Genomic DNA, 27,951 nt, shown 5'->3' with positions numbered 1-27,951 from the left:
CCAGGAAGCGGTGCGCATCAGAGAAGCTTTGAAATCCAGTTTCCTGACTGGCCAGGGTACTGTGTGACACTTCTGTTTGTTTCTCCTTGATGAAAACCCGCCTCCTTGGTTGCCTCTAAATTCCCTGTAAGCCACCCGCCATCCCGCCTTCAATCACAGCTTGCTTGCGAAGGAAATAAAGTCATTATCATTTAAAAACATGTATTCTTTATTGATTTTAAAAATAGGGAGATAACTCACAAGGTAGCCCGGGTGGGGTGTGGGAGGAGGGTAGGAGGGAAGGAAAAGGCCACTTTAAAACTTGTTGAATGCCAGCCTTCTGTTGCTTGGGCTGTCCATTGGGGTGGAGTGGTTGGGTGCCCGGAGCCTCCCACCCCTCGTTCTTGGGCATCTGGGTGAGGAGGCTATGGAACTTGGGGAGGAGGGAAGGCGGTTAAGCAGGGGCTGCAGCGGCGGTCTGTGATTCTGCTGCCATTCATGAACCTCCACCAGATGCTGGAGCACGTCCATTTGATCCCGCAGTAGCCCCAGCATTTCCTCATACCTCCTCTGATCTTCCTGCCGCCACCTCTCCTGACGTTCATCAGCCACCGTCCTGTACTCTGCTTTTGTGTCCCTCCACACAGCTCTCTCAGTGCTGGACGACTGCATGAGCTCAGTGAACGTGTCATCGCGCGTGCGTTTTTTTCGCTGCCTTATCTGATATAGCCTCTGGGAAGGAGGAGGGAGGCTTGAAACATTTGCAGCTGCTGGAGGAAAAAAAGGGAGTGAAGTATTTAAAAAGATACATTTTACAGAACCATGGCTATACTCTTTCACGGTGAACAACACTATTCACATTACATAGCACATGTGATTTGGGTACAAGGTCACATTTTGCATCTTATATTGAATACCTGCAGCTTTGGTGTTAGAGATCACACACGCAGGGCCGGGCAACAGAATTCGGCTTGCAGGCGGCCATGGTAAGCCATAGTCTTTTGGCTTCTGGAACCTTCATAACAGCAGCCCCCTCCTTTCCCATACCAAGCAAAGCCCGTTGAGTTGGCCATTTACTGCTGCAGTTTTCCTGTTAACGTGCAGCAGCAGAAATCGAACTAACCCCCTCCCCCCATCCAATTCTCTGGGATGATCGCTTTTCCCCTCCCCGCACCGCCTGGCTGGTATCAGGGAAGATCCCTGCTAGCCAAACGTGAACAGCTCAGCGCCAATGGCCCCCACTCCCACCGTGTGGCTAACTGCGGGGAGGATTTCTTTTCAGCCACAGGCAAACAGCCCAGTTGGAACGGGCACCTCTGAATGTCCCCTTAATTAAATTCCCCTATTTCAACCAGGTTACCATGATCGATATCACTCTCCTGAGGATAATACAGAGAGATAAAGAACAGATTTTATTTGAATGCCAGCAAACACTGGGACCATACGCTGCCAGGCTTTGTCATGCAATGATACCAGATTACTTGCTACTAGCATGGCGTGGTAAAGTGTCCTACCATGGAGGACAGAATAAGGCTGCTCTCCCCAGAAACCTTCTGCAAAGGCTTTTAGAGTACCTTCAGGAGAGCTTCAAGGAGATGTCCCTGGAAGATTTCCGCTCCATCCCCAGACATGTTAACAGGCTTTTCCAGTAGCAGTACTGGCCACGAATGCATCCCAAGTCCTCAGGGCTAATTAATCATTAAAAAACGCTTGCTTTTATAACGTGTATTATATTTAAAAAGGTACACTCACCAGAGGTCCCTTCTCCAGCTTCATTGGGTTGGGAGGGTATTTCAGTCAGGATGATAAAAAGATCCTGGCTGTCGGGGAAAACAGTGTGCTGTGTGCTCTCCCCAAGCTCCTCGTCCTCCACAGCTTCCCCATCTGCAAAATCCTCAGGCATGGCGGAGAGTACCCCATCCTCAGAGTCCATGGACAGGGGTGGGGTAGTGGTGTCGGCCCCCCCCCCTAGAATTGCATATAGCTCAGCTTAGAAGCGGCATGTCTGGGGCTCTGTCCCGGAGCATCCGTTTGATTCTTTGATTTTCTGGTACGCTTGTCTGAGCTCTTAAAAGTTTCACATGGCACTGTGTTGCGTCCCTGATGTAGCCTCTGTCCCTCATGGCCTCTGAGATTTTTTGAAATGTTTTGGCATTTCGTCTTTTGGAACGTAGTTCTGATAGCACGGATTCCTCTCCCCATACAGCGATCAGATCCCGTACCTCCCGTTCGGTCCATGCTGGAGCTCTTTTTCGATTGTGGGACTGCATGGTCACCTGTGCTGATGAGCTCTGCATGGTCACCTGTGCTGATGAGCTCGCCTGGCCAAACAGGAAATGAGATTCAAAATTTCCCTGGGGCTTTTCCTGTACACCTGACCAGTGCATCAGAGTTCAGAGTGCTGTCCAGAGCGGTCACAATGGTGCACTGTGGGATAGCTCCCGGAGGCCTATACCTTCGAATTGTGTCCACACTAACTCTAATTCGAAATGGTGATGTCGATTTCAGTGCTAATCCCCTCGTTGGGGAGGAGTACAGAAATCGGTTTTAATAGCCCTTTATGTCGAAAAAATGGCTTTGTTGTGTGGACGGGTGCAGGGTTAATTCGGATTTAATGCTGCTAAATCCGATATAAACTCGTAGTGTAGACCAGGCCTTAGAATTTTCATAAAGCTGTTGGGGAAAATTAAACTTTTGTTAACCTTCAGCCTTTTAGAACATTTGTAATTATTAATGAGGAATTGCTGTATATATAGTTTTTAGTATATTAGAGTTGTGTTTTAAATGTTTCTTTAGTCAGTTGGATGATTGTAAGTCAGAACTAAGGTACATTGCCACAACTATTTGTGGAAGTGTGCATATATTTATTTTTGAGTTCTCTCTGAACAATTCCAGGTTCTTAGCTATTGAGAAATCTAGTTTTCCTCTTCAAGTTGAAGTCAGAAGTATTAAATGAAGTTAGTATGGACTGTCTGTGTTTTAACTGTGTTCCTGTAGATGAACATAGAGAATTCAAATATTGTCATTGAACTGACCTGAGCACATATTGGAAGATGTCTAATTTTATTCTTATCCTCAAGGTCAGCTAGCATCTTTGAACGCAGAAAAACATCATTTTCTGCAAATTTGGGCCTCAGTCATAACATTTAGGCAGGCGTACAAATTTAAGCGCACATGTAGTTGCACTGTAGACCATATGCATAAGTGTTTACAGGTTTGGGGCTTGAATTACCTTCTTTTCCTTTGAGCTTTCGGGGGGGGGGGGGGAAAGCCAAGTTTTAGAGGCTGCACATCTGCAGTATTTTCTAGTCTTGTGACAGTCAATTTATAAAAATCTGATTGGGTGCAAAATGTGAGCAATTGCAAAGAAAACCACCTTGTAAAAAAACTCACAGATTTTATTATTGAAGTGCTTGCAAACCAGTGTTATGTTGAAATAAATCTTCACATACCTGTAGCAAAGATGAGGCATCCTACCAGAATATATCTTTAAGAAGTGATGCTATTCAAATTAGAGTTTGAATAGCTGCAGCATACTTAAAGTGGCTGCCAGCATGATCTATTACCCTCTTCCATGTATGGCATTTTGTTCATTTTTAGTATTCTTACAGGAACCTAAAATTATTCTATTTATATACAAATCAGTTATTCATCATATCCCCAGGATTCTCCTCATCTAGATTTTTTTTTAATTGACAGTATTAGTAGTTTATTCCCTTAGTGTCAGATCCACCAGGTGCTGAACCTTTTCAGCTCCATTAGCTGCAATGGAAGGTGAGACTATTCAGCAGCTTGCTATATCAGCCCCTTAATAGACAGTGCATGCTATACATTGCAACAGTTTAATAGGGAGATCAAAGAGTGATGCTTTTGTCTGCTAGGTCTGCAATCGCTTTACAATTCGCTTCCTAGTTTGCTGTTGTAAATTAGTCTTTCCTCTGTTGGCTTTTTTGTGAGGCATCAGTATTTATTCACTTCCACTTTCTTAGGGTTTTTGGACCATTTTTTATGTGGTGTGGAGTCTCAGGTGTTAGAGCCCAGAGTGTTCTTTGCCTACGCAGTTGGCAAGGGCACATGCCAGAAGAGAATTGTGGTAGTACGTGCCAATTTAAGAGTAGGCAGGGACTGTGGGGATATAGTCATGATGATTTGTAGTTTTATTGCTGAACATCAAGTCATTCAAGAGATTTACTCACCGCACAAACCTCGATGCCAGAATATGTATTGATATTAGCTCTGAAAAAGAGGGTGAGTACTGTAGGTGCTATGACAAGCTCTGCACCCCCTTGTAGCAATCATTCTGTTATCAGATTCTGAAGAGAAAGCAAGCACTCTCCCACTCCTCTGGGATGCTCCCAAATTGGATTTTCCTGTGTGGTAAAGCAGTGAGCTGCCAGATTTCTCTCAATTAGATGTGTCAGAATTATGTTTTTAGAGCAAAATCGTATTTTCTGAGCTATTGTCATGCTTAACTCCCAATTCTTGGTGCTCAAAAGCAGCGATGTAAAACCTTTCCTGTTTTTTTGCCCCATTACAAACATATTTGCAGCATGTGAATCCAGGTATTGTTAGGCCATGGGCAAGAGCTACAAATATGTATCTGAGAACACCTAACTAAAATTTAACCAGTGACTGGCACTTCTTCAATGTCTGTGGTCAGTGGTGGGTTAAGCCTTCATGTGATCTAGATTCTTTCCAAACAAAGGACCCCATCCCACAACAAGCCAAAGTTCTCCTGGTGATGCAAACTTTTGCTTTTCCATTAGTCTCTAAGCATCTCTGGTGGCAGGGGCCTCACTATGTGCACTTAGATCCAAACTTTGATGTCCACGAATCCTACCTTAATCTGTCTTTGGCTACACTCAGGCATGGTGTTGTCACTCATTTGGGTTTATTAGTGCAGAATGACTCACCAATATATAAGTCCCTAGGATAGTGTATAGGGTTTCTAAGAAAACATTGAAAGGATGCAGCATTTTTGTGGTGAGAGGCATGGTGCAGTTTGGGTGTTTGTCACACTTGAAAAGCAAGCATGTGAGGTATCTCGGGGCTTGTCTACACATGGAGTAACTCTGGAACTATTCCAAAATAACTCAGTGTGTGGATGCTATTAGAAATCAGAGTTCCCTTTTCCAAAATAGCTTAATCCACTTTACAAGAACAATATTTTCAGAGAATATTTTCCACTATATGACATAGAAACTGACAATCGGAAGAGAGGGCATTAAACACTTGTGTTCTTCTGACAGTACTTTGCTCTAGTGACAGTAGATGGGGTTGAACCAAAACTCTGGTTCCTAACATCCTTGAACTTTGAAGAGGATGTACTTTGGAATTGTAACCCAGATCTCCACTTCACAATCTACAATTCGATAAATCATAACTCTAGTCCCAATCAGTTTGCAAGTTTCGGATTGTTTGAACTCTACATTTACATCCACTTTTTGCAGCTTGTGCCTTTCTTTAATAACAACAGAAATCCTCACTTGAGATTGGAAATGCCAGTATCTTAAGAGTAGTCCAGCACGAGCCAGGATCTCCATCTACCCAAGAAAAACAATTATATTAAGAGAGTGTAGAAAAAATATGCCAAACTTATCCAGTAGCTAGGACAGAGTGCAGTTAGAGTGGAGTGGAAAGCCAGTATCTACTGCCAAGGGCCCCAGTAGCAACAGTATATGACATTAAGTAAACAGATTAATATGCCACTAGATATTTGGTATTACTCCTATTTCAGCAAAAGACACACAGAGAAGTGAAAATGGAAGACACATTGAAAGAAATGGATTATTCCTAAGCATATTCAATATATATCTAGGTGTCACATCTCCAAACTGGTCTCATCCTCAGAGGATTCTTCATAAAACCTCTTTAGGTCAGGGGTGCTGGAACAATTTGTATAGTGTGGGTGCTGAGAGCCATTGAACCTAACTGTAAACCCTGTTTATGATGGAAACCACTTCAAGCCACCCCTAGTTCCAGCACCTATGCTTTAGGTCCTTGTTTGTTGGTTAAGGCTTCTTCTAAGTGTTAAACTACAGTATCTTTCTGAGCCTCAGTGATAGAGAGGACTGCATCTTTAATTAAAAAGAATGAGTGTCGGGGTAGTGGTGTTTCAAAATATCCAGGTGTACCCTAGGCCATTCAGATTACGAGGAACTAAATTTCAGTCATTGAAATTAGATTTTGTTAAATTAAGTGCTGAGGTTGCTGATTGTTATATGGGCAAAGTGGGAGTAGTTTGATGCTTATTTGTGTGGTCATCCCACCCTGTCTTTTTGAATTAAGTTACCATTTATTGAATTAGGGTTAACACCTTTGTGGTACATTGTATTAAAAAAGGCACTTGTGTATGAGTAGATGTGGCACTATGTACCCTCTCTAGTAGGAGGAGGGATGCTAGTGAACTTCCTCCATTAGCAACCTTTGTAGCCATTCCTCCAGGAGAGAAAAACATACACTTGCTCAAAATGCATTCTCCAGATTCAGGGTGGTTTTCCTGATCCAGGACCTCTTGTCCCCAGAGGATTCCAATCCTTAGGGAAAGATTGGAAGGACTTGGCCAACTGAGGCTTCATAAAACTGGGCCTCATAACTCATTTTTCTGAGCTAAAGCTGGGAAGAACTTGTAGCTACAAGGAAACCCTGAGGATGGTGTGTTGAAAGACTTTTCCTGTCAAAGCCCACTTTGGAGTTGGGATGAACTCAGGTAAATGTATTGGTATGTACAGGTTCTTTTATTGTTTTTAATGTGCTTTCTAATGCTTTTAATCTTAAGAATAAAGTACACTTGTGTAGAAAGAGCTGTGTGGTAACTTATATCTGTAGCAATTGCTCCGTTATCAGTCTCTGACAAGAAAGGAAGCAGGTCCGTTTAACTTTAGGCAGACTGTCTTTGCTGGGAAATAAACAGGGAAGGCAGGGAACTGTGCAGTCTGAACCTATCCTGGCCAGAAGGGAATGAAATGTATGTCTTCAATCAAGAGAGGCAACATGAGGGGAGGTGGAAGCTGAGAGTGAGTGCTCTTGCTAGGACACCAAGGGGAAATACAGGCACAGTTGCTCTGAACTGTGACATTATGTTCATCCCACCGTGTCTTCTGGCCTTGCATTGGCAGAGATAAGCAGTTAACCAGGTTCGCTGTGAGTTTCTTTGGAGGTTCAAGCTACTTATGAACTCCAGTTCCTCCTGTCATAGGCCCTACTTTCCTTATCCTCTGCTGTGTTCAGAAGAGTCTGGGGGGCCTTTCTCCTCCTCCATCCTTCTCAGACAAATTGGCCCTGCATGTTCATAGAGAGGAGAATGCAGGAATGGGCTGCTTTCTCCATGATCACTAACAGTGTTCTGTGGAGACAGGCAGGGGAACGAAAGTGCCTACATATGCATACTGCAACACAAGCTGGAAAAGCAAGGCTGTAGTTAGTCACTGCAGGGAGCAAAGAATTTGAGAATTGTACAGGTAGTTGGAATTTGTGTGGGATATGGCAGGTGATGGGATGGGGGATCAGGAGTGTTGTGGGGAGAGGGATGACATTACCTCTTGCTAGCAATTCTGGAAAGAGGAATTGGGGTTTGTGCTGGGAGTGAGGAGTCAGTTCAATCTCTTACCGGGGAGTGACTAGAAGGTAAGGGAGGAATCAAGATTTGGGTGTGAAGGGCTCTGGTGGCATGGGATAAGGAGCTGAGGCATAGTGTGTCAGATATGATTGGCTTGGAAAACTCCAGGAGGTAAGTGGGGCTAGAAATTGGACTCAACTCCTGTCATTCATGGGTTAGGAGGGGAAGTAATTATTGGTGGTAGTGGGGTGGCAAAATAAATGCAATACATATAATAGAGCTGCAATTTAAAGGAACAGTAAATACACAGACTTACCTGCAACATTCACATTCCATATTTGATGATAATATAATATAATATAATGTAATTTAACAATCATATCTCCAAAAAGCAGTCCAGCTTTCTCAAACACTGTTGCTTGAAAGGAAAGGGTAGTGTCCCATACAGTAATACTTCAAAAAGAACAGGAGTACTTGTGGCACCTTAGAGACTAACAATTTTATTTGAGCATAAGCTTTCGTGGGCTACAGCCTACTTCATCAGATGCATAGAACGGAACATATAGTAAGAAGATATATATACATACAGAGAATATGAAAAGGTGGAAGTTGCCATACCAACTGTGAGGCTAATTAATTAAGATGAACTATTATCAGCAGGAGGGAAAAAAAGCTTTAGTAGTGATAATCAAGGTGGCCCATTTCAGACAGTTGACAAGAAGGTGTAAGGATACTTAACATGGGGAAATAGATTCAATTTGTGTAATGACCCAGCCACTCCCAGTCTCTATTCAAGCCCAAGTTAATGGTATCTAGTTTGCAAATTAATTCCAGTTCAGCAGTTCTGGTGTGTGGTTGCTGGTGAGTATTTGCTTCAGGTTGGGGGGCTGTCTATAAGCGAGGACTGGTCACCAGCAACCACACACCACACAATAAAAACACTAACCCAGGAACCTATTCTTGCAACAAAGCCCGAAGCCAACTCTGTCCACATATCTATTCAAGTGACACCATCATAGGACCTAATCATATCAGCCACGCCGTCAGGGGCTAGTTCACCGGCACATCTACCAATATGATATATGCCATCATGTGCCAGCAGTGCCCCTCTGCCATGTACATTGGCCAAACCGGACAGTCTCTACACAAAAGAATAAATGGACACAAATCTGACATCAGGAATCATAACTTTCAAAAACCAGCAGGAAAACACTTCAACCTCCCTGGTCACTCAGTAACACTTAAAGGTGGCAATTTTGCAACAGAAAAGCTTCAAAAACAGACCCCAACGAGAAACTGTTGAACTGGAATTAGTTTGCAAACTAATGTTGCAGAACATTTTCAACACCTTAACTGGAATCACAAAAGGTAGTACAAATAATACTATCTAATCCATGTTCTGATTGAATATTTCTCTAGGTAACTACCATTTTAATACTTCTACATGCGGTGTGGTTTTAAGTGGCTGATCCCATATATAAAAATTTGGTTAATTTCATTCTTCGCACCAAAGAATTCAGGTGTTAAGTTGTTGCTGGGTGGAGCTAAACTATATTCCTCTGAACGCCTTCAAAATCAATAAAACAAGCTGAGATTTCTTAGTTCCAGGAAAGGCTGGGTTATCCAGAACTTTGTTGGTAGTATTAATATGCAATGTGGATGTGGTATATTCTTGGGAACAAACATAAGTTATTTTGGGCTGTAATTGTTAGACGCAAAAGGTGTACTGACGGGTTCTGTGTAAACCGCATGATGTTGTCTCCCCAAGTACTACAGTATCTGCACTATATGTATACCAGGTACTCCCTCTGCTAGGCAGTTTTGCAAGGAGTCTATCAGGAGGTTTGACTAGTGTAATAATGTACTAAGTTTTTCAGCAAGTAAAACTTCATTCTTCTTTGAGGATTCAGACTACTACCTGGTGCAGATTTTGTAGTAGTGCTGGCTTTTTGCAGCAGCTTTGTTTTGTCTGATGAGAGGATCTGTGGCGTCTTTGAAGATTTTGTACGTATGAGCCCCAAGGAAAGATAAATATAACTACACAAAACTGCACTGCTTTCCCAGTGCAGGGTGCAGTCTCTGAATCTAGCCGCTCCATTCTTATTCCAGGAGGCACATCTTGTGGGATTTCTGCTCAGTAATCTTAGCTGGCCCTTGTGGCCCAGTGACAGCGAGATGACTCATAGCATTACGATGAAGGTAATACCAACACTGGCGGTAACATGCACACAGCACTGGGAGATAGGCCCCTAACTGATGAGACTAGCAACAAGGTTAATAGCTTGATCATTACGTTACCTGGTACAGCACTTTTGAGGCCCTATGTTAAATGAGCATTGGGAATACTTATGTGCAAACTTGTTTTCCCAGAATGGTTCTTCAGTAATTCATTTACATCATACAAAAATAGCTAGGATATTTCCTTCTTGAATATATACTTATTTTTCTTCCTTCCTTCTTTCCCCCTGTTTAATCTACAGAACAAAAAGAATGAAAGCATTTTCTAAAAGTTTGACTCAATAGTTTCATTATAGGTACAGTACATCAATGATACGCAGTCTTTGGAACAAATATGCTAGTTGGCGACAGCTAGGTGCCTTGAATAAGAGCTTTAAAATTTCGTTAGAGCTTTCCTTTGATTGATCTCCTCTTGCCCCCACCCAAACCCCACCTTGAACAAATACTTTGTTGTTTAATCTGCCTTGTTTATTATCTTTTGGCTTTAGTTATATTATCAGTCCTCTAGGTTTTAAAAATAGATTGAGAACTTGTATTCAGATACATGGAAAAATCTGGCTTCTAATAACTGAAAATGTGCAGTATACAGTACCGGCACTCTAGCAGAGCAGTAGAGAGCACTAGCAGTTACAATTCTTTGAACCTAAGTGGAACACATCTTAAACTGTAACATTTTTTCTGCTATGATTGCTTTGTTTAGCTTGATTTCAGATGTGAAACTGGGTTCAGAGTTCCTTAAAGAGACAGTTAGAAACAAAGACTTGCTTAGTAAAAGAGTGTGCAGAACTATGTTGAATGCAACTCAATATCACTGCATAGGAAGTCATGACATGCATGTATTGCGTGAAGCTTTCCAATGATAAAGGCAGCTTCATTTTAGAAAAATCTGTATTAGTTCCAATCCCATTTTAACTTTTGCCTCTTTTTTTTTCCCCATTGATCAACAAAGATTAAAATTCTCTGATCAGTAATCTTAGCAGGGTTGGGTTTTTTTTTTTTTTAATAGCTTCCATTTTGGTGCAGTGCAGTGCAGACTTTTGGTTTAACTGGCTGAATTGATATTCTGAGCAGCAAGTAAGCAAGGATGACAGAGCATCAGTACAGCTACTCCTATTAGTGCTCAGGGAGGTATGCTCAGTTGTAATTGTCCGCTCTTGTCTAAGAGGCAGCGCAGTCACGAAACGCTGCTGTCCTTAGGATACTCTACAAAAGCTTTCAACTTTGAGGCATAATGTTTTATACATGCTTTAAGAAACAGATGCATTTTCCTCTGTATTTCGTCAGTTTCTATACAGAATGTGTTGTTTCACATGCAGAATCTGAGCTTGTAGTTTGTAAAATACAGTGACTAGGATCATGTGAATATTTTGAATGTTTAAAAGACATTTGTAAATATGCTTACACTGTACATATGCTTTGGGGCAAATGTTGACTGTAATGAACTGTGCTGTTAAATGTAAAATGTAATGTTTTGAAAGAACAGGTGGCTCTCCTTTTGTCCTGTAGCAGTTGGATTATTTTTTTCACAATAAGTGCTTTAAATGCTTATTGTACAGCTATGGCATGGTATGAACTCTAGTTTATACCCCCACAGCTCCAGCCCAGTGCATTCATGTGTTAATTTCAGATATGAAGTTGTAACTTTCTAAAAATACTACGTAGAAAGTAGCTGCTTCAAAACGATTTGTAATAATTCCTCAAAGTGAACAGTTAACATTTTAGATGCTACAGTTTGAAGAAAACTGTGCCCCCCCACAAAAGAATGGTTCTCTCCAGTAACAACAACCTGATATTTTTAGTGTGAAGCATTAAAAGGGTTCCTATGTCCTAATCGGTAAAAAATGCTGAACATTACTACCATATGTTTATTTGGTTTTACAATACATGCTAATGAGATCAATTTAAATTAAATTTAGTGCTGGCTATGTGCTCGTACTGTATTGGCTGTTAAATTTGTGTAAGAGCATAATACTGTGAAATAAACATAAATATTGTACGAATACTGCAGATCCAGAAGCACAAAACATTTTTCTGGAATAATAGGAATTTACAGGATATATTTGTGTTGTGCTGATCTTGTTTTTGTTTTTTACCTTTGCTTGCAAACATATTTATTACTGGTAAAATATGATTTCTAGGTAACATAATTTGAAATACAGAAATGTTCATTCTGTTGGCTGTTGAATTTGTCACTAAATTAAAAAAATAAATTGGAAAGCGCTTGGTCTATAACCTGAAATTCAGAAAATAGCTCTGCAGCCTGTGTCTGATCACCGTAAAGATGAAGTGAATTTGTTGCTTTCCCTCACCTCCTCTAGTCCCCTCCATACAGAACCTTTTCCCCCTCCTTCTTCTCAAATGATAGTGATAGAACTTGACAGTCCTTGTCCTTGAAGGTTTCTCCCGTTTCGGAGTAAGTGTCATATTCCTGGTAGTTTGCCATCTTCCGTTTTTGTCATTATCCCAAGGGAAGTATTTAAACCACAAACAACAACATGGTGGTTCAGTCCATTTTCCTTACAGAGCAACATTTTCTTCCCTTACTGTAGCTGCTGTTCGCCTTCCTTCTTCAGCAGTCTTAAACCGCAGGCAATACAAGTACCCTGTGCTTGCACTCTGCTAGCAAGATGCTCTGCCAGAAATATCAGCTTTCTCCCCCACCTGCTTGGTCAGGAATGGTACAGTCTGCAGAGGGACTCCTGTAATGTAGCTCAGCTTATCAATCCCTTACAGATGCCGAACAGTGATTACTCCGCTGTGTAATTGAAATCATTTTGGATTTGTGATGATATCTTAGCCAAGTAAGTAGCGACATCCACAGCATGAAAATAAAAAATAAGAGCATTCCCTTGTCTGTTCTGTGCTTGTTTATTTGTCAATTCTCTTTTTTTCTTGGAGGCAGAAGCTGATGAGAAAATGGTGTGGAGACTTGGTTTGAATGATGCATTAGATTTTAGTTCATGTCCTATGAATCTCTGGAAAGGTAATTCAACTTCTATAGAATATTATTTAAGAAGAAACAGAAACTGCATGGCAGAAATAATCCAATGAGATTTTGGAGGTTGAAAATAGAGTATAGATTTTTTTCTTTTTTTCAAGTCAAAGTGGTAATGATTTTGCTTAAACCAGTTATTTAATAATGAGAAAACATGTAGATGCTTTTATCATTATTGGTATTCAAATGATAGTGATTTTTAAACAGAGTGCAAAAAATACATTCTAAAACATAAGAAGTACAGAGAGACTTTTTGGCTGATAAATGTAACTAATATGACCATAATATGTATGACCTTATGCTAGACAAAGGTATATAGCAAGTTTTTATTTGAAAAGATTCAAGTCCGAAATGGGTTTATTTTTCACAGCTTGTCATAAATTTTTAAGGTGCACTTTTAAAAGTAGAGAAATGTTGAGATAAAAATCATAGCTCCTTTACATTATGATGGATTAGAGTATACTGTTACATATAAAGGTAGGGAATTTCATGGTAATTTTTAGAGTATGGCAAGTGTTTCCTGAAAAAAGCCTTTCTGTGGGATATGATGTAATAGCTGTTGTTCTATACACAGATCAGATTTTTAAAGAAAAATTAAAAAAATCTTTAATGAATACTGCCTGGAAAAGCTTTATACAGATCATAAGTATAATGCTTTAACAAAAACATGTAAGATTACTGGAGTCTTTGCCCATTATGTAAAGGGAGATTCTGCCTGTTTGATCTCTGGTTGCGGAACTGACAGTTCATCTGTCTGACTTGGACTAGGCAGCAGTCAATCTGTTGTCCAGCCTTTGATTTAGTGACTTTAAGTTGTCCTATACAAGCTTAGCCAGTTACTTTTAAAATACACATTGCTACCTTTGACTAATGAGATGGTTACTTTAGGCGGTCTTGGAACCGTTGAACTGTCAGAAGCAGATGCTTAGCCCAGCGTTTTTTTTCCCTTCTGGAAGGTAAGTTATGAAGTTGCTAAAAAGAATTGTTCATTCTTTCATAATGAAACTCCTCATTTCACCATGCACACTTACACAAGAAGGAGTGTGTATTTATCAAGACTTATGATTGTTCAACCTTTTGATTACATCCCTTTACTGATTATATTAAAGGATGAAGAAGGCATTATACTGATTAGGCTGTTTGTAAGATAGCAGACGTGCTCAGTGTGGAAAAATTGTGCCTTCACTTCTAGAATATTTGGTTAATAGTGGAAATATGAAGTAGGAGATTGATGAATGGTGCTTAAAATAAGAACTTTTTTTCTTTTTTACCTGGAAAGAAAGCTTACAGACCTGCTTCGTAATACCTTATATTGCAAGATGTGTTTGACTAGAATTTAATTTTGTGAAAGGTCGTCCGTTTGCATGACTAGCTCTCCTACCTTGCTCACGAGAACTGCTTGACTCAGGAATCTAGCAGGTCTTTGATCACATACAGCTTTTACTTTGTTCACGTTCTTCTCATTTTGGTGGAAATTGCTATCTGTGAAGAAAGTGTTTCATCTTTGCCCTGGAGTGCTGGTAAAACACATAGGTTTGCAAATAACTCATGAGAATATGGGTTCTAGAAAAATTGTACACTGTAATGCTGCATGACTTATTTTCCCCCCCTGAATTCCTGTAGAGAATTGATTTTGGCCCAGCACATCAGAGTTAAATATACTTACATTTCCACTGGAAAGGTCAATTTTTTCCAGTTGCACATGGACAGTGGCTATCTCCCATATTTTATGCACATATTAAAAGGGTTTATGGGTACATATTGAGACAGCTTTTGAGGACAGTTTAAAATTTTCATTAATTACAGGTTAGGGAAAACATGGTAATATTGAGCTGGACATCAGACTGTTAAGTGCTTTCACAATGACTTTTGTAAGTGCATTTCTCTTTGAATTTCTCACCATGCATCTTGGAAACAGTCTCAGAGGGTTACTTTTCTTTCTCCCTCCATCCCACATTTAAAATATTCTGGACACCTTTTAAGATGCTGTAGAATCTTGACTGATTTTTATGCTGGATTTCCTCCTGTAATTTGGTTTCTGAAAGTGTGATGACGTGTTCTGCTGTTTGTTTTTGTATAATTAGTAAAAGAAATGTGTTCGTACTTTATTCAGATCTCACTTTAAATAGCTGTAATTAAATTTAAATAGCTTTAAATAGCCAAATTACTGTAGTTGCACTTTCTGTAGGTATGGATATAATCATTTCAAATTCCACAAAAAATTATTAAAAGGACATGACCTTGTAACTACTTCTTTTATGTATTTAAATTGCACCTAACTTTCTTAATACATTTAAATACATTTCCCTGCGTGTAGCTTACAGCAATGCTCTGAGAGTGGATGACAGCTGATTTACCGTACAAGGGGGCCTTGTACTGAAGTGTTTCAACTCTACCTTTAACATATTGCTATATCTAATAAGTTTTAAAGCAGATATTTTCAGAAGCAAGGAAGGATGCGCACCATACTTTTACTTAGCTCATACTGCTCTGCTTTTCAGATTTACTTTTAGAGAATGGGAAAAATGTTTGTTAGTTACATTAATATCCTACATTATCTGGTCAGGCTTAAAAAGATTCAGCTTTTAAATGACTAGGTTTTGAATTAATTAAAAAAACCAAAGCGTCAATTGAATAGAAGAAAAATATGAGTGAAATACTTATTTTTAAAACATCTCATTTTAGCTTGATTTGGTTAAATCATAGTTCAGAGTTTGGTGGTAAAGTTAATGACAGCATCCTTTGTGCTTTTAATAGGATTCTTTTTTCCTTAAGCCAATAAGGTAGCAATAAATCTACTTTGAATGGAGGCTTCAGCGTGGTCTGGCTGCTAATCAAGAAACAGAAATCTGTCTGTCTGATTAGTATACCTGTGCTGCCTTTTGAGCACCTCCTTGCCAGGCATTGTGCTAGCAATTAGCAAATCTTACTTTAGAGTCCATTTGCTAAAGCCTTAAAATGTAACAGCAGTTGCACTCTATACTGTAAATGGGATGCAGAGGTGTATACTGTGAGATTCTGTGTGTGTGTGTGTGTGTGTGTGTGTGTGTGTCTTGCTCATAGATAGCATATTGCTCAACATAGCTATTTGAGATATTTTGTTAGGCTAAGTTTTACTTATTTTACATTATTCTTACTTAAAAGTTATCTATTATAACTTACTCATATATACATTTCATTTGGTATTTTTATACATATAGTAATAATTATGAACAATGGGCATTTTACTGTTTTTGTTATGTAAAGCAATTTGGTGCAAAACATGCATAAGTATACATAATTTCTAATTTTGTTTGGAAAATTAGACTGGTAACAGTCATATGGATGTAAGGGGAAAGTTCTTTAGCAATAGTAATATTTCAGTTTTTATATTTTGTTTTATAAAATTAATAGATGAAGAAAAAGAAATGGCTTAGATAGTTGCAAAGATAGTCAATGAACAGCAGCAATATATAATTTAAAATAGCAATAGAAGGATAGTTACAAAAGTGTGCCGTCGTCAGAAAAGATAAAATAAACTTCAGTATGAAACTGTGGGTCAATAAGTTAAGAACCCTAATTTATATGGGTTGGCCACCTGGGTATCCAAGACAGCATGTTTGAGAAATGCAAAATACTGCAAATTTGCAAATTGAGAAGTTGCAAAATTCTGTTCTGTTTTATTACACTTCAGGTAAGTAAGCGTCTCTCTAACCAGTATGTCCCCTACTTCAAAGTGCCTGTTACCCAGAAAAGGAACAGAAGTGTTGTATCACTGGGCTGCAACAGCAATCCTGGAAGCAGTTGTGAGAAAGCACATTGAAGGATCAATTGGGGCAATTGTAATTTCACACTGGGAGCTAAGAATTTTCTCCATTTCATAGATGGGGACACTGAGATATCCTTCATTTCTCTGTATATGTCTACACTGAAAATGTTAGTGGCACAGCTTAAGCTGTTCTGCTGTAGTGCTTCAGTGTGGATTCTTCCTATGCCTTTGGGAGGGGTTCTTCCAGTGGCGTCGGTAATCCACCTCCCCGAGAGATGGTAGCTAGTTCAATGGAAGAATGCTTTCTACACCAGAGATTAGGTTGGCATAGCTACATCACTTAGGGGTATGGATTTTTCACACCCCTGAGAGACGTAGCTGTGCTGATGTAAGTTTCCAGTGTAGAGCAGCCCTAAGTGACTTGCCCAAAGTATCACAGACAGTCAGTGGCAATGTCAGGATTAGAACTCCCAGTCGTGTGCTCAGTCTACTAGAGCATGTTACCTCTAATATCCCTCACTAGTAGCATCACTAAACTAACACCAGTTGCAATAGCTTTTGGAATATTGGTATGCTAAAATATATAGCAGTAGCAAATGTAAATCCACTTGGGGCCAAATGTTTATTTAGCCAAAACTCTCCTTGATTTCAGTGCTTGATTACAGACTGAGTTTAGACTATAGGACTTGGACCACAGCAAACAACTTGCATCAAAATGATTCATCACATTTTCTTGTGTTTCTAAAGTGAAAAATCTATTCAATACCCTGGGTGTGTGTTCCACTAATGGTGTGCAAACTACAATATTCCGATCCATTTGTAATGCTCCAGTACTATGGTGGTTGGCCTGGCATAAAATCTTAGATAGAAATGCCTTCAGTATATAGTAAGATAAGTCATTGTATTTACATGATGGCAAAAAATGTTGAGTAAATTATTTCAGATATAATGAAAATACCCATTAAACTTTATTTTCTTTTGTCATGTTTGTTAAGCACATGTTCAATGAAAACTTAGGTGGGTTATTTTTAAATAACTAAATATTTGACCACTATTGCTCCACTAGACATTAAAATTTACCAGTGAAGTGAGAGGTCAGTAAAAACCTCTACGGAGTTCAGTTTGGTTTGAATGCTGCTGAAGATGTATTAAACAAATGAGCAAAAAAACCTAGATAATATTTAGTCTTGCCTTGAGTGCATGGGACTGGACTAGATAACCTCTCAAGGTCGCTTCCAGTCCTACGATTCTATGAAACTATGAAGGAAGAAAAAGAAAACAGCCCAGTACAGACATTTTTTTGTTCCACTCACTGGCCCTTCAAGCCCCGGTTCACCAGTCCAAATGGTATTCCCCAACAAGCCCTCTGTCCCCGTAGGAAGATTTGTACCAGAACAAGACGTATCTTCCGTATGGAAAGCCCTTCTTGTTCTCACTCTTATTGTGCCCCATAGTGCAACTCAATTCCCAGCTTTGGGCTTAGGTTGGAATAAATTTCAGGGCCACAATGCATTACAACGCTAAATGACTTCTGCTACTCCTGAGTTGACAAATCCATTAATATTCCCCAACTAAAGTTAGAAGTTGACACAACAGCCATGTTATTGGTGATAGCACTCAGTTTTCTTGTTTAAAATAGTGTTAAAAAACAACTAGTCCAGTTTACTGAGTGTTCTAGGTGAAGAATAAATTCCTCCACATACCACCTTGGTACCACTGATCTACAGTGGCAGAAAAATTCATTGCTGATCTCCACATCTGAGGTCAAGAACAGTCCGTAGCATGCGGGGAAGCCTACAACTAAAACGACCACAAAGCATGCTTATTAGTCAAAATGCCAATCAAATTCCACACACTAGCCCTTGAAGCGTTACATAGGTGTTCTCATTGCGCATATGCTAAGAAGAACAGGAGACGCTATGTGCTTCACATGGCATGTGACCCGGATTCATCACTGCATTTGGTCCGCTGGTTGGATCATTAGCTTCCTGGGCTGAGTACTGACCGAGCGTGACATGAACACTGATCCATGACCCCCTCATACTGACTGGGAGTACCAGTGTTCCCGCCACCTGCCAACACAGCTAATACCCTCTGTGCAAAGGAGAGATGAGCCTATCAGCAAGCTGATTGCTTCAAACCCTCTTCCCAGGTGGCAGAGATTTAGGTCTCATGATCACCTTAATTCCTTCTTTCTTCTTCCCCCAGGGACTGTGAAAGCTGGTTGAATGCTGGTATCCATATTTGTGATAGCCAAAGTTTTTGATATATCCACAGACCTTCAGTAAAAAAAATAAGTTGCATTGTTCAGACATACAGGATCTGTTTGGTTTGGCATGTGCAGTACTTGGTGTACGGAGTTCGTCTTACAGGATGGACGAATAGATTGTAATGGTTGTAGTCTGTGGTATAACCTTAGATGCTCACGTTAGTGTAATAATATGCTACCACCATCCTGTCATCTTTGCTGTTTAGAAATGTACCCTTCCTATACTGTACATAATTAGAAAAGAATGGTGTTTCCAGTCAGCTATTCCAACTTGCTGGGGAAGCGTGCAGTCCAAAATGTCAGGAGAAAACATTGATTTGTAGCATTTGTAAGTCAGCTTTGGAAGAAATTGTTGTCCTGACTGAAGAGAGGCATTTAATTTTACACTGCGTGTTTACTACATTTCTTTTCGCTGCTTGAATTATAATGAATGATTCTGCACGTTGTTCTAAAAATATCCCTATTGATGTTTGATGCTAAGGGACCAATAGCATACAGTTGCAATGAGATGATTATTCCATGTTGGCACTCATAATGAAATGGAATTGCCACTTTATTTTTCTCTAATGCTTAAAGGGACATTAGTTTACGAACAGCTCACAAGATACAGCCTGTGAAATGCTGAAGAGAACTGTGTGCATTTTCTTGCACTGTATGCAGAGTCGTTAGCCCTTGGTTAAGATTCTGGTTCTGACTTCATTCCAGAAAAAACAAATAGTGCATGTGCATTGTGCTATGACTAGTTGCTTCTGTAATAATGTAATGGTGAATTATTATTATGCAGACAGCTGCAGGTTGAGATGGTTGTGCCAAATCAGCTTTATTTAATAGAAGCAGTGAGAATGCCAAGAGGTTAAGGCACTGGAGCAGGAGAATTACAGAAATAAAAATTCTGCGTAGGCATTCCTTCCATACAAACTTGCAGGACAATGGCCAGCTGGGCTGGGTTTGCAGGGGGTTTTCCTGGATTGATACTAGAAGTTCCTTATCCTTAACTTTACTATATAAAATGAAAATAAACTAGGAGTCCTGTTTTTGCCTTTTAAAAACATACTGAAAATATTTAATCCAAAACACAATGACATTATATCAGAAAAGATGGTAGGAAAATGGAAAATAATTCAGATTATTTTTTCCAACAGTCTTTTGAAGCATTAAAATTCAGTGCATGAGGTCTTGACATCCAATCCTCTTTTATTGGTCCCTTATGGGTTAGGAGGGTATTATTAAAGCTGTTGCTAGAAATAAGAATTTTAGGGTTAGGGTGAAGCATATTTGCTTTTATTTATTGCTTGGATGTAAAGAATGCAAATATAATGTCACCCTTTCATGATGTGTAGTTGCTCTTTAAGCACATTTTATTTCCCTCTTATCTTTCACTTAGAGTAAGTGAAAGTTAAATATAAGAGGATAAAGTCAATTTTTTCCATTTCTGGTTTTAATCTGAGTCATAACCAGGTCATAGAATCATAGAAGATTAGGATTGGAAGAGACCCCAGGAGGTCATCTAGTCCAACCCCCTGCTCCAAGCAGAACAAACCCCAACTAAATCATCCCAGCCAGGGCTTTGTCAAGCAGGACCTTAAAAACCTCTAAGGATGGAGATTCCACCACCTCCCTAGGTAACCCATTCCAGTGCTTCACCACCCTCCCAGTGAAATACTGTTTCCTAATATCCAATCTAGACCTCCCCCCACTGTAACTTGAGACCATTGCTGCTTGTTCCGTCATCTGCCACCATTGAGAACAGCCTAGCTCTGTCCTCTTTGGACCCCTACTTCAAATAGTTGAAGGCAGTTATCAAATCCCCCATCACTCTTCCCTTCTCCAGACTAAATAATCCCAGTTCCCTCAGCCTCTGCTCATAAGTAATGTGCCTCAGCCGTCTAATCATTTTTGTTGCCCTCTGCTGGACTCTCTCCAGTTTGTCCACATCCTTTTTGTAGTGTGGGCCCCAAAACTGAACGCAGTACTCCAGATGTGGCTTCACCAGTGCTGAATAGAGGGGAATAATCAGTCCTACTAATGCAGCCCAATACCGTTGTCCTTCTTGGAAACAAGGACACACTGTTGATTCATATCCAGCTTCTTGTCCAGTGTAATCTCCAGGTCCTTTTCTGCAGAACTGCCACTTAGCCAGTTGGTCCCCAGCCTGTAGGGGTGCATGGGATTCTTCCATCCTAAGTGTGGGACTCTGCACTTGTCCTTGTTGAACCGCATCAGATTTCTTTTGGCCCAATTCTCCGATTTGTCCAGGTCACTCTGTACGCTATCCCTACTGTCCAGCATATCTACCTCTCCCACCAGCTTAGTGTCATCCTCCAGACATTAATGAAGATGTTGAACAAAACCGGCCCCAGGACACAGACCCCTGGGGCACTGCACTTGATACCGGCTGCCAACTAGACATCGAGCCGTTGATCGCTACCCGTTGAGCCCAACGATCTAGCCAGCTTTCTGTCCACCTTATAGTCCCTTCATCCAATCCATACTCTTTTAACTTGTTGGCAAGAATACTGTGGGAGGCCACATCAAAAGTTGTGCTAAAGTCAAGATATATCACGTTCATTTCTTTCCACATATCTGCAGAGCCAGTTACTCATTATAGAAGGCAATCAGGTTGCTTAGGCATGACTTGCCCTTGGTGAATCCATGTTGACTGTTCCTGATTCCTTGAGGACCTGCTCCATGATTTTTCCAGGGACTGAGGTGAGGCTGACCAGTCTGTATTTCTCTGGATTCTCCTTCCCCTTTTTTAAAAAAAAAAAGAGAGAGAGAGAGAGAGAGAGATGGGCACTATATTTGCCTTTTTCCAATTGTCCGGGACCTCCCCCGATTGCTATGAGTTTTCAAAGATAATCGCCAATGGCTCTGCAATCACATCAGCCAAGTCCCTCAGCACCCTCAGATACATTAGATCCAGACCCATGGACTTGTGCATGTCCAGTATATCTAAATAGTTCTTAACCTGTTCTTTCACCTCTGAGGGCTGCTCACCTCCTCCCCATACTGTGCTGCCCAATGCAGCAGTCTGGGAGCTGACCTTGTCTGAAGGCCAAGGCAAAAAAAGCATTGAGTACTTCAGCTTTTTCCACATCATCAGGTCAGCAGTATGCTTTCAGAATCTTAGTTGTGAGACCCTGGAAGGAGAGGAAATGTAATACAAACTTAAAAAAAAATAGCTAAAAAGGCTATCAATGAATTAATAAATAAATTTACCCAGAAATATAGCTCTATTTTCTCCTCTGGTAGGAGAGTTCGTGGTACTTTGAGTTTAGGGTGGGACATAATAGCATGCCTGCAAGGTTCTGAGAGTCTGCTCTGCAGTATAGAAACGTCTCCATGGGAACCAAAGGGGCTCGGCACTCTGTAGGAGGTATTAGGATTCCTGAAGGTCAAGTCATAAATTGTGAAGCATGTGGGCCAAATAGAATGTATTGCACTGTAAAATATAGCCCACAACCATCACTTCCTTTAGTACCAAGGTACAGCCCACAGGCAACAATAGTGGCATTAGGATCAACATTGGCATGAGGATCAAGACTTGTAATGATCATAGACTGTACCACTGTGCTAAACATTTGATGCTATTCTGGGCATTTCTAGGCCCTCAGTTGAGCAAACTTTTTGTCACTGCTGGACTAAGGGTAAGAGGAGGAAAAGGTCATTGGAAATGTGGTAAGTAAAAGAAGGAGAAGAAATGAATCAGTTGTGGAGAGAGGAATATCCTATAATGAGCTTGGGCCAAAAGGCAAGAGACCATAGAAATGGCTGCAAAACCATCTGTTACCATTCAAGCTACCTGTGAAGGCTAAAGCTGTTTCCTCATTCTTCACGGTACTCCTTTCATTGTTTTGGTCACCATGCACTAAAACCCAAAGAAGTGAAACCCAAAGAGCAATAGCAGCCGTAGACATCCTTGACAGGTGAAGGCACTCATACTCTTCTTCTATTTGTTTAGTTTCTTTAATATTCTGCATTTGAAATTTTTGTTTATGCACACCACAGACACAGGAGAACTGACAGTTTAATATAAAATACTTGTTTTAATTTACTATGTAGCTTAGCTCCATTCAAAGTTACTCTTTCATGTGTAAACAATAACAAACTCCCTGTCACGCACACCATATCCAGTCCCTTCCTCACTGACTTTTTTTGGTTTTGTTGAGCCTCATAACTAGCTCCCCAGGAACCTTAATGCCACCTGCCAGATGATTTTTCTCTTTAGGTTAATCACACACACTGAGGAGGGTAAGCATAACATTTTCCTGTTCTGCTTGCTGCAGTGGATTCCCTGGCAATATAGAGTCCATTTCAAGGTCTCTGCCCTTATATTCAAAAGTCTACATAGGTTTGAGTCATCTCTCTGAGATACCTCTTCTCTCCCTGTGACCATGACCTTCCATGATAGTTATGTTCCAATAGAACAACGAAAAGGGGGAGGCTTGTGAGTACAAGAGATACAGACTTCTTAGGAGCTATGGAACTCATGTCTGCAAGATATAAGAATGAGCATGAAATTGGACACACACCACATCACAACCCCTGTACGTTAATTGAGTCACTTCTTTTCAAGTCTGAGAAGGAAGGAAGGAAGATGTAGTGTGTGCTATTGTGGTTTTTAAGTATTTGAGAGGCATGCCGGTACTAAGGTGATGGATACTACTACTGTGACTGAAAATCGCTGTCAAGCACAGCTCTGCTTAACATAAAAGAGTCATCCTTGACAACCATTTTCAAACACAGTTTGTTACTCCCAAATAGGATTTAAGATTGCCAAGAAATTTGTGTGTTTGGGGTTCATAAACTTTTTTTAAAAAATGTAGCAAAAAGTGGACATAGCTATTTCAAAATTCATACAATTCCTTACAACTTATTTCAGGATTAATATTGACCTTATTTAGGTGCTATGAAATACAGGAATAGTCATGCAACATCTTACTCTATATAACATTCCTTTTTAATCTTATTAAATTAGCACCATTAATAGTGCATGTAAAATTATATTTATATTCAAAAACACGTTTAAACTCATGCTACTTAGTATTTTGATTGCCATATCTATAGCTTAATACACTTAACTTTTTCCATTACTTGAATTCAGACTTTGCTGTTTGTTGTAATTACTAATACAGTAGAACTTTGCTAATTCACACGAATGACTTGGAGATATGAACTACTGAATTTTTGAGGATTAAAAAGGAGGCAAATAAATACAATTAATGCTTGAGATACACAATAGTTTGTTCATTTAGCAAACGTAGCTTAGTTTTAATTATTTAAGATATAACTCTTTAGAAAACTAGTAAGTGTTCTATAGCATACATCCATATTCATAGGGGCAATGAAGCTGTAGTAATCTGGGGCCTCACTACAGCTCTCTGATCCCAATTAAGCAAGGTACTCATACATGCCTCATTTTCAAGTGTTTAAATTTTGGCATGTGCTTAAGTACCTTGCTGAATTAGGGCCTCTATTAAATATTTTCAGAAAAGTAGGCATGATTTTTCTGTGTAAGTTACTGAAGTGCACATTGAAGAGATTCAAGTCTACTTTGTACTTGCATAGTACCTTTAAGCTGAGGATTTATTATAAATATAGTGAACAAAAATATTGAAGCCTGACAACAATCCTATTTTACTAGTGGTAATATACCTATTTTGTGGATGATTAAACTGAGGTATTTATCTGACAAGTCAGTTCCTCTGAGCTACAGAAGAGGTTTGTGTTAGATAGGGGTAGAACCTCACAGACTTGTCTTTCAAGCCCCCATTCCTGTCCTTGGACAATTTTTCCAGGATATTATGCACATCGTGATACTCATCCATATCTTAAATAAAACCACAAAAACGCCTCCCCAAGCTATAAATAAATCCATATAATTTTGTCAGATTGTTAGACGTAAATAATTGCAATACAAAACATAATTGGGTTCATATATTCCCCAAAATAATCAGTGTAATTATAACACCATGTAATTATAACTCCTTTAGCTTTTATTTCAACAGTAATGGAAATGACATTAATGATGAAGTCTAGGGTTTTTAGTGGGGCAAAAGGCTCCTGTTATAATTTAAAAAGGCAAAGCCATTAACATTTTTTAAAGTAAATATTAAGGAAAATGTGACCACTAAGTGTTATTTCCTAATTTATTAGCGACACAAGCTGGGTGAGGCAATATCTTTTATTGGACTTCCGTTGGTGATAGAGACAAGCTCTTCTACAGGTCTGGGAAATGTACTCAGTGTTACAGCCAAATACAAGAAAAAAGAAAAGGAGTACTTATGGCACCTTAGAGACTAACAAATTTATTTGAGCGTAAGCTTTTGTGAGCATATCTGATGAAGTGAGCTGTAGCTCATGAAAGCGTATGCTCAAATACATTGGTTAGTCTCTAAGGTGCCACAAGTCCTCCTTTTCTGTTTGCGGTCACAGACTAACATGGGCTGCTACTCTGAAACGAGCTAAATAGAAGGTGGAACAGAGTGTTTTGCATAAGTAGTTAACACACACTTCAAGTGGCCCATTAACACCTCTTTAGTCATAAGAGTGGAGGAGAAAAGCTGGGAGGGGAAGTTAGTAGGTTACAGAGTGTTGTAGTAACCCATAAATCCAGTGTCTCTATTCAGCCCATGATTTTTAGTGTCTAGAAAAGTTATGAATCTAGGCTCATTGCTTGAAGACATTGTGCAAATTTCCCTTGAGGATGAGAACCGAGAGATCAGATATGGAGTGATGGCCTTGTGAAAATGTTCACTCACAGGTGATCATTTTTCTGTCTGAGCTCATTTGAGAGCGTAGTGATTGTCTGGTTCCACCCACATAGTTATTGGGACATTTTGTGCACTGGATGAGGCATACCACATGTGATAGAAATGTGTAGGACCCATAGATCTTGAAAGGTGTGTTGTGGAAAGTGCTGATCATTGTAACAGTAGAGATATATCTACAGGTTTTGCATCTGTTGTTCTGGCAGAGTCTGGTGCAGCTTTGAGTTGGTGTGTCCTGGTTACTGTTGGGAGCTTGCTTCTGATGATGAGGCTGGGGGTTGTTTGAAGGCCAGAAGAGGGGGTTCAAGAAAGATTATTTTTCAGGATGGGGTACCCATCAAGTGTGGGTTGTAATGGTTTGATACCCCATTTGATACCCCAACTAGTGCAGTCATAGGGGTTTTTATTTCTGTATTGCAGCAGGTTCCCTTGGTGGATATGGGTGGCCCGTTCCATGATGCGATCTACTTCTCTGGTGGAGTGTTGTTTTGTGCATGTGGTTTTGAGTGTGTTAAAGTGTATATATCCCAGACTTTCTCCTCATAGCATATTCTGTGATATCTGAGTGCCTGGCTGTAGATAACACATTTCTTAGTGTGTTTGGGCTGGTTACTGGATCTGTGAAGGTAGGTGTGATGATCCATGGGTTTCTTGTGTATAGTTGTCTGTAGGGTTCCACAGGTGAAGCTGATTGTGGTGCCTAGGAAGTTGATGCTAGTGTGGGAGTGTTATGGAGAGAGTTTAATGGATGAGTGGTGGTGGTTGAAGTTATGGCGGAAATCTGTGAGGGAGTATAGATCGTATGTCCAGGGGATAAAATTAACATTGATCCATCTCAGATAGATCATTGGTTTTGTGGTGCATTTGTCCAGAAATTCGTTTTCAAGGTGACCCATGAAGATGTTGACATATTGAGGAGATATCCTAGTATGCATGGCTGTTCCCATGGTTGGGGCTACGTGTTTGTTGTTAAAAGTAAAAATTGTTATGGATGAGGATGAAACGGATGAGTTTGGCGATGTCTGGGGTGAATATCTAAGTGTTGTCCATTATCTTGTAAACATTTGAGGCAGGCAAAGATGCTATCATTGTAAGGGATGTTGGTGTATAAGGAAGTGACCATTTCCCAATTTGTTGTCATTTCCCAAAGTTAAATGGGATTTAATATGTGGTAAAGTGAGATCAGACAGTACTAACCAGCCCTAGTGTTATCTCCATTCTCCTTGTGCAAGGTGGACACAAACAGAATTCTTTTTCAAGAATTCTATTACTGCAGATAGATGAACGCTGCCAAAGGAAAGTAAGAAGCCTTGGATAATGCTGTGGCATCAGCAACCTCTGTAGCAAACTAACTAAATTTGTTAGTCTCTAAGGTGTCACAAGTACTCCTCGGTTTTTTTGCTGATACAGAGTAACACGGCTACCACTCTGAAACCTGTGTAGCTGAAGTCATCTGAAGAATGTGAGAGCTTGAGGCCAAGTTGCAAGGCCCACACTTTTCCTGAAAAGGTAAACCAGCCATCCACAAGAGGAGAAAGATGTCACTAGTTCATATGTTTGGTTTTGTTTTTCTTTTTTTCAGAAATGGGAGCTCTGGGAGGGGACCCTAGTCTGAGAAATGGGAGCCATAGGCCAACTATAGGATGTGATCCTGGCAGCTACTGAGCATGTGCAATTCCCATTTAAGTCAATAGGAGTTAGTTGCCGGTGCTCAGCAGTGCTTGAATTAGGTGTACAGTCTGCATGTCTGTATTCGCTGGCATGAAGACAGGCTTTTTTGGAAAGAAAGGAGCATTGCTGTGATTGGTGTCATTGCCTTTGTTCTTTTTTCAAGATTCCTTTGGATTTGTTAATAGTGATAAGACAGGCGATACAGGAGATCATTTCATTTGTATAAAATGAGACCAGTTCAAGGGCTAGATGAAATGCATTTCTCAAAGGAAACCTTTTCATAGTCCGCAAAAAGAAAAGGAGTACTTCCTGTGTAGCTCACGAAAGCTTATGCTCAAATAAATGTTAGTCTCTAAGGTGCCACAAGTCCTCCTTTTCTTTTTGCGGATACAGACTAACACGGCTGCTACTCTGAAACCTTTCACAGTCATGCATCTTAGACTAGAGTGTCACTAGTACTTGTCAGTGAAGGAGGCATTGTCAATAGGAGTGTGCTGTTCACTGAGAGAACAATGGAAAGGTGGCAGAGGCATTTGTGTATGTTTTGAAAAATAAAACTGTTTGCTGGCATTAGGCAAAAAAAATCATACAGATTTATAGTAATTCTTAACAGAAAGTTTATGATGCAGAAAATTTGTTGTTAAGTGTTTGACGTTTTCTTGGCATTATATCTATTCTCAGAAAAGAAATATAAATGCTGAATTGAATGTGAATATTCAACCC

The 27,951-nt window shown here is 40.0% G+C and overlaps 1 protein-coding gene across 19 annotated transcripts in view; it reads left to right on the top strand.

Moving 5' to 3' along the window:
- The window catches only part of ATP2B2 (ATPase plasma membrane Ca2+ transporting 2), a 714,211-nt gene that overhangs the window by 277,759 nt on the left and 408,501 nt on the right, over positions 1–27,951 (top strand). The window contains exons 1-2 of one of the 19 annotated variants that reach the window (XM_074958174.1): positions 12,468–12,576; positions 12,674–12,758. The exons of 16 other annotated variants lie outside the window; for them this stretch is intronic. The gene's annotated coding sequence lies outside the window, so the exon portion shown is untranslated. Of the gene's footprint in view, positions 1–12,440; positions 12,577–12,673; positions 12,759–27,951 lie in introns of those variants that run through there. 2 more of the 19 variants (XM_074958175.1, XM_074958176.1) reach the window with 2 other exon arrangements.

The sequence above is a fragment of the Natator depressus genome, chromosome 7, assembly GCF_965152275.1.
Source record: "Natator depressus isolate rNatDep1 chromosome 7, rNatDep2.hap1, whole genome shotgun sequence".
Classification (NCBI taxonomy): Eukaryota; Metazoa; Chordata; order Testudines; family Cheloniidae; genus Natator; species Natator depressus.
This window is presented reverse-complemented; position numbering and strand designations above follow the sequence as displayed.